This window comes from Cherax quadricarinatus, chromosome 1, assembly GCF_038502225.1.
Source record: "Cherax quadricarinatus isolate ZL_2023a chromosome 1, ASM3850222v1, whole genome shotgun sequence".
NCBI lineage: Eukaryota > Metazoa > Arthropoda > Malacostraca > Decapoda > Parastacidae > Cherax > Cherax quadricarinatus.
In genome coordinates, this window is record NC_091292.1 from 21,356,100 (window position 1) to 21,363,879 (window position 7,780).

Below are 7,780 nucleotides of genomic sequence, written 5' to 3' on the forward strand. Positions count from 1 at the left end.
GCATAATTATAGTTTTTTGAATTTTGATGTGTAAAAGAAGGAAGCTGAAAATTTATTAAAGATCAAAGTGATAAGATTAAGTAGAAGTACTAGATATTAATAACTGCATGAAAGTGTAGATCTGACAGAAAGCGATTGTAAGAAGTAAATGTAATTAACTATTTGAACTTTATTTAGTTTTTGGTATTATATCTCTTGATTTTACCCGATATGAAACAGCTTTGTCATCATCAAGACCAGAGAAGGTCGTCACAAAAATTAGAAACTTATGATGGCGGTGGGACTCGAACCCACGCCTCCGAAGAGACTGGTGCCTTAAACCAGCGCCTTAGACCGCTCGGCCACGCCATCTACTTCAGAAAATCACAAGTATGCTTATTTGAAAAGAAGCTTCTGAATGACGCTGAAATCAAAGAATAGTTTAGAGACAAAGTTCTACGGAATCCATTCTCCTACGGGAGCCAGAGACGGATCATCGCAAGATTTAGATCCGTGCCAGGACCCCGGTCTTGGTGAACATTATACATACATATACTGTATTCTTTTCAAGATTGATGGACTGATTACATTGACTCAAGGCTAAGGGGACTGATTACCTCAAACTACTCCTGTTCTTCACCATTCTCCTTTGTATGAACTGATGAAGTCATTGTGTGGCGAAACGTTTCCTCAGTAAAGATACCCAAGTGTTGCACATGTGTCTAATTTATCAACTTGTCGGTTCTCTGAGCCATTTATCTACATGCATGTTTACTACTGCATGCATGTTGCATAAAAATGCATAATATTGCAGAAACGAATACTACATACCTGAATAATATAGCACATACGAATATTATTTTATCTGAATATGATATATCATTTACATATAATACTGCATTCATCGATATTGCTTACATGAATTGCATTGTATCCATACATCATGTTGCGTTTACAGGCAATTCCCTCATAAGTTCATCCTTAATATTCATTGTATCGTAACATACATTATATCAATTTATAGCAACATGTACTATATCAATTTACAGCAACATACAGTATATCAGTTTATAGAAACATAAACTATATCATTATACATCAACACTGTATATCTAGCAACGCATTGTATCAAACTGAATATATCCATACGCATGCTATATTAATATGTACCAACAAATACTGCATAAACATAGCAACACACCCACATACAATCCAGGCTTCCTACGTAATATCTCTGTTTGTTACACAGTAATATCCCTTACCAGTAACTTACCCCCTTCAAGTTTATAGTGGTAAATCTCCACACAGTTGTTGTAATACATACTACAATTGCAGTACATGGTAATTCAGATTTCGTAAATAATGCTGGGCTCCGTAAATAATGTTGGAGCACTACCAAATACCAAAGGAATTTCTATTAACACTGGATAAAGGGTAAGAAAAACAATTTTACATTTTCTTTAATTTGGTCATATCATGTGATTTGATTACTAAGTTTATGCAGTTAAGCATCGAATCGGAATGCTTTTTTTTTCTTTAAAGTAAGTCGAGTTCATTTCTTGATTCCGGATTATATTTGTTATCTCCTCGGAGCTTTGCTTTCATTTCGTCCCAGCAATTTTTGATGGAAGTCAAGTCATTGATCTCCCCTGACCGCTGGATGACACTGACATTGTTCTCTTGCAACCATTTATTGACCTGCCTTGACATGTGTTCTGTCATGAATCTTAAAGAACGTGAGAAAATTTTTCGTAAACATATCGCATGCGACCCAACCTCATTACAAAGTCTGTAATTCATATTCATACCTTAAGATGTTATTTTGGACAGAAATTTGCCATATATCTATACACAAAGAATCTCTTTCCTCACTAAAGCTGGTAACCATACACTATCTTTATATAGTGGGAAATGTATAAAATCTGTTAGATAAGAGTATTATGAGTGTACATTACCGGCTCATAAATATTAAAATACGATACTTCCAACATTCTTCAAATATACATATATATTATTCCCCTTTTATTATTCATATATTTGTTCAAATCGTTAGCGTACTAATGTGAAGCCGACATTAATTCATCTAGAGTTAATAAATATTTATGTCCTTTATATGCACATTGAGTACTCATATTTACATGTACGTAGGTTTGTGGAGAGTGGATGTTAAATATGCGTGTACATTCAGAGGATAATTCGGCAGTGGTCCCTGGAGGTCCATGGAGGTCCCTGAGACACTGCAGCATGTCTAGAGATCACACTATTTACTAAATTATGCCTGTACATAGCTCATGTGCACGGCGCGTTGTGCTGCCTCACCTCTTGGCGGGCAAGATGTATACAGGTCACTGAAATGTAGTTAGGGTGGTAGAGGACTTGATTCCCTATCGAATTATACATTTATTCACATTATCTGTTTTAAAGTTTTCAATTTTTTTAATTAAAAATCTGGCCGCAAGGTCGTTTTTAAATACTCGATTTCATTTATTGGTGCTTCATAGTGATATATAGCATATTTATCTACTTATTAGTTTTTCACTATACATCTTTCATGCCTTTTCTTTATTGTTAATAAGTCTACTAATAATATGATTGTAAGATGTTATCTTCATTATAGAATAATAAGAAAATATTATAACCTTTATATTATAATAAGGTAAAAGGACCCCAATGGAAATAAGTCACTCTGACTTTTTTGGGTTATCCCAGGTTCTCTACACATACGCTGCTATGTATGATAATTCTATGTAACTGTATTTGTGTATACCTGAATAAACTTACTTACATATGTTAAATAATTTCAGTGTTTTTCTTAACAGTTTACCAAAATTATTTTTGTTTCTGTAAGGTTTTTGCCCGAATATAAGAGAGAACAGAGATTTAGTGGATCAAAGAACCACAGTTGTTTTATATTCACAGAATATTAAATATATGTTATTTAATGTATATGTTTGCATTCACTGACTCCTCAGCCGGACTTACCAGCTAATGATCCAGAGGATTTCACCTTTCTAGTTAAATTTAAAATTATTACTTCGCGGACCGTCCATCTTCACGGCAAGTCTTTACTTTACGTACCTATGAAAAAAATAGGCTGATAAGAGGGGAAGTTCTCCTTACAGAAGATTATACGTAAAGAAAGAGTTTGAGAGACTGTAGTTATGTTGTCCGAGATGTGAGATGGAAATTAACTTCTCTTAATATCGCAGCAACTCGGCCTTACTATTAATGATAATGTGTTCAAAGGTAACTGGGAGTTACTGTTCAAGATAACTGCTAGTGACATAATTGAAAATTCCCGCAACTCTACGAGGACCTTACACCCAGGTTTCATCTTTTGTATTTAACTCTTCACCGTTCACAAACTTGGTCCAGTCTCTCGCCGCCGCTGGAGAACTCAAGTTTCCCAACAAGTATGATAATAGCGTCGTAAGTACAAACTTTCTGCAGATATATTATTCATAATGGTGGCTAGTGGAGGCTCCAATCCTGTGGTGGACTGGCAGATGCATCGCACCTTTCTAAAATTCGGATATATTGTATTATTTTAATTTTACTGTGTATGAAAGGCAATCGGACTTTTTATTCAAAGAACTTCAGAGAGTATTTCAGACAGCTGTTCACAAATATAACCCCAGATTTTTTATGTTATAATTGTGTGTAATTATTTTGAAGATAAATTATTAAATTCATGTGAGTATCACCTCAGAAGAGGATAAAATATTTTTATACCAAATCTGCCGTTTCTCACTAAGCTGTTTTGCCAGAAGCTCGCGGATATCAAAATTCAAATGACCCTCCGAAATTCAAAAGTTATATATTATCTTTATTCAAGATATTCAAGAAAGTGGGGAAATAAAGGCCATGATTTTTTTCTGAACTCTCGTGATAAGCTGTCACCTACGCAATGTTCGCTCCTATGTCAAAGTTCTTAATAGATATTAAGTAAGGAGGAGTGAGAGGTGAGAGAGAGGAAGGTGGTGTTTCTCTCTGGATTATGACCCCTCAAGGAAGGTTCCTTGATGTTGGTGAGGGGCTCTTGATTTAGAGAATTGGATCTGTGCTCCAGTTCCCCGAATTAAGCCTGAATGCCTTCCACATATCCCCCCCCCAGGCGCTGTATAATCCTCCGGGTTTAGCGCTTCCCCCTTGATTATAATAATAATAATCTGGATTATGACACTTCAGTGATTAGCTCCGATATTCGAATTTATATATAACTATGCAAAATAGAATAATGAAATTATCACGATTATGATCATCATTAAGGCGATTACGGTTATAATGATTTATAATATTTTTAGTGTTAATAACAAGGCAAATAAAATATTTATTTTTCTATAATTTTAAGAAGGCTTCCTTTCAGTGTTTGAGTGTATTTTGGAGTGTAATGGAATGTCTTATTTCTGACAAGCAGGAAAACCAAGACACACGTTCTAAAATAAACTTTCATGTGTAAAGCTTTGTTAGGACTTGATGAAGCTTATTCTGCAAAACTGCAGATTTGTCTTCAAGTTCGGAGTCATAAACGGAGAAATATTTCTTGGGTGAAAGTCATTACAATTTGTTGGAATAAATTTACAATATTATTGAGATTTTCTCCGGATTTGCATTGTATAAATATTCACTTTATCATAGGAAGAAACTCTGCATCTCATAAACAATGATGCACGAGACACAGACTTTATACATGGCGTTGTTTGTCACCCTAAATTGAAATGAGAATTCGTTTAAGGGACGAGAAGACGATAAGCAAGATAAAGAATACATGAGATAGATAAGAGAAGACATACTCTTCTGCACTAATAATATGACTGCTACTACCAACTAATTACTATTACTACTACTGCTACTACCACTGCCAATATTGCTATTACTACTATTTCTTTTACAATCAGTTACCTAATAATACTTCTACTAATCACATTCTAATACTACTTCTACCTACTACTTTCGATACACACTGCCTTCTAAGACATACAACCAAAGACTACTACCAACTATCTGCCACTACCACCATCTATGATTTTTTTTTATTTTTTATTTTTTTTTTCTGTTTGCCGTGATGGGAAGCCTTAAGTTGTTGGGTACGGCTTTCCTAGATGTTGTCCTTGATCACGAGCAGTTTGCACTCCTCCAAGTGATATTCACTCTTTTCTTCCAATGCTAACCAATATGGGAAGTTACGCAGCTCTATACCCCCTCCCCCAGGTTATGCATTTTCCACTGGATAATGAGCCTTCCAATGCTTTAACCACATATACCTCAATTTTGAAGCTACTGGTTATCAGTTCTTTGTTGAGAATGTTAAATGTCTTAGGGTACATCGCACTTCTCCAGGTAATAATGATAACGCCCAGTTCGATTCCTCTGGGATTTATGGGCCGGACGTCGATGATGATTCACGTCCCAGCAACGTCCTGCTGCTCGTTCTACATGTGTATCTGATGGGTAGCCCAACTAGCGACCCACTCCCTAATTTGGCGCATATCATAGGTGGCTTTCTGCTGGTATTGATCGTTCATTGATGGGATCTGAGAGTCACTGGCAACCTTCACATCTAATATGAAAACCTTCCTTTTTTCAAAGTTGCAAATAAGCAAGTCAGGCTTCTCTTTCCGGCTGCCGTTGGAATATGTGGCTCTTTAACCACAGCATGTTTATTCATGCAATCAGCTGCTATCGCATCAACCACCTCATCATGCCTACGCACTCGTTGACCATGCGAGCGAGGACATACCTGGAGCAGATGCCCCAGAGATTCCCTCTGTCCACAACCCTCACAGATTGTGATTATCGGTCTTCCACTCTTGGACTTCCGTACCTTGGTTGGCATCAGGTTATGTTTGACTTTTATAGCATCGATGTACACGGCACCTCTAAGCAACCTGTCCCAGTCGACGTCCATCTATGAACTTGAGGTACTTGATGATGTTCCTGTAACCTCGCTCCATCCATAGAATTTGCTAAGACTCCTCTCCATTCTTTCATTTCTTGCTTCCTTGTTATAACCACTACGTTCTTCACTCTACTCTTTCCCACAAACCTTAGCGCCTTGATAGTATTAGGATGTACTGCTAAGGTTTTGAGTACACAGTCTTCCGACCCGTATAGGGACTCTAGATGGCACGCTTGTCCACCCCCTCCCCCTTCCCCCTTCCCCCGGCCGCCGTATCAGCATAGAAAATCCCTAACAACGTATCTTTTGGGGATTTCAGGCATTTCCTAATAATTTTTATTTCTTTATCTGCCGATTTCAGCGTAATCTGGCATACCCCCCCCCCCAGCGCATTACGAACTAACTACTGGTAGTATTAATGCTACTTCTACTGCCAATACTATTAATGACGGTGCTACCACTACCAATACCATTAGTGCTACTACCACTAACAAGTACCTGCTACCACTATCAAGTAACTACTACCAACTGAATATTACTACAACCACTACCAATTACATACTGCTACTACCAACTACATTCGACTACTACTGCTACTACTACTACTACAACTACCAACTACAAGCTACTTCTATTACTAACTACTACTACTACTACCTGTTACTACTACTACCAACAACTACCTACTAATACCAACTATCTAATACTACTACCACAAACTGCCTATTACTACCACTATCTGCTACTACGCGTTACAATACCAGCTTCCTATTACTACTACCAACGACGTACTAACATCAACTACAAGTTGCTACCACAAACTGCTTATTACTTCTATCAATTACCTATTACTACAAACTGCCTATTATTACAATTATTACCTATTACAATTACTGGCAACTACCTATTTCTACAATTACTACCAGCTACCTATTACCACAACAGTTACTACCAACTTCTTATTACTACTATTACTACTACAAACTGCCTATTACTACCAGCTACCTATTACTGCTACAAACTACCTATTAATATTGTACTATCAAATTTTTATTACTACCAACTACCAACATAACCTCGTATCACCATCTACCTACTATTGCCAACTAGATTATTTCGAACCATCTACTGCTAATACTACTACCTATTATTACTACAGTTACTACTATAATTACCAACTACCTATACTTCTATAATTACTACCAACTGCCTACCTATTTTTACAATTACTACCTACAACGAAGGAGCTCCATCGAGAGAAAGTCAACACGAGCAATCATTACCAATCACCGGTACTTGTAAACATCTAGGAATAACCAGATAACCACCATTAAGCAGCTACAATCGGCAATTGAAAAAAAGACACATTTTACAGAACATGATTGCATTATAACAATGTTTAGCTCTGGATAGAGCTTCAGCAAGTCATGATTGGATATAACTCTATACACAGAGCGAAATGTTGTCCCATTAAGAGCTTGTTCTCTAACATCTCTTTTCTTTACTGTTGTAAGCACTAAGACACAAGAATCCTTCATCTGGCAATAATTGTTTCATTGGAAACTCGCCTCAAATAGGATCCCACCAGCGGTGCCGGGATTATAAGACCAGGTCAAGTCACTGCGTTGGTTATTATTGCTATTATTTTATTGCTATTCTATTATTATTGCTATTATTTAATGGCTATTACCATTATTATTTCATTATTATCAAGGTAATGCACTAAATCCGTGCGGGCTAAGCAGCTCCCGAGGAATGGGACGGCTTAACGGTAATGAAGTTTGATCAGAGGAAGGGAGGAGTGGCTCTAAATTATTGAAACCAGTGTCGTTCACCATCATGAAGGCTCTCCTTTGAAGGATTGTGCTTGACAGCTCACGAACTGAATCCTTTGTTCAAATA

At 36.8% G+C, this 7,780-nt stretch overlaps 1 non-coding gene across 1 annotated transcript; it reads right to left on the reverse strand.

Moving 5' to 3' along the window:
- Positions 1-269: 269 nt before the first annotated feature.
- TRNAL-AAG (transfer RNA leucine (anticodon AAG)) lies at positions 270-351 on the reverse strand. Its single transcript has one exon. It is a non-coding gene; the product is annotated as a tRNA-Leu (tRNA).
- Between the last annotated feature and the right edge of the window lie 7,429 nt (positions 352-7,780).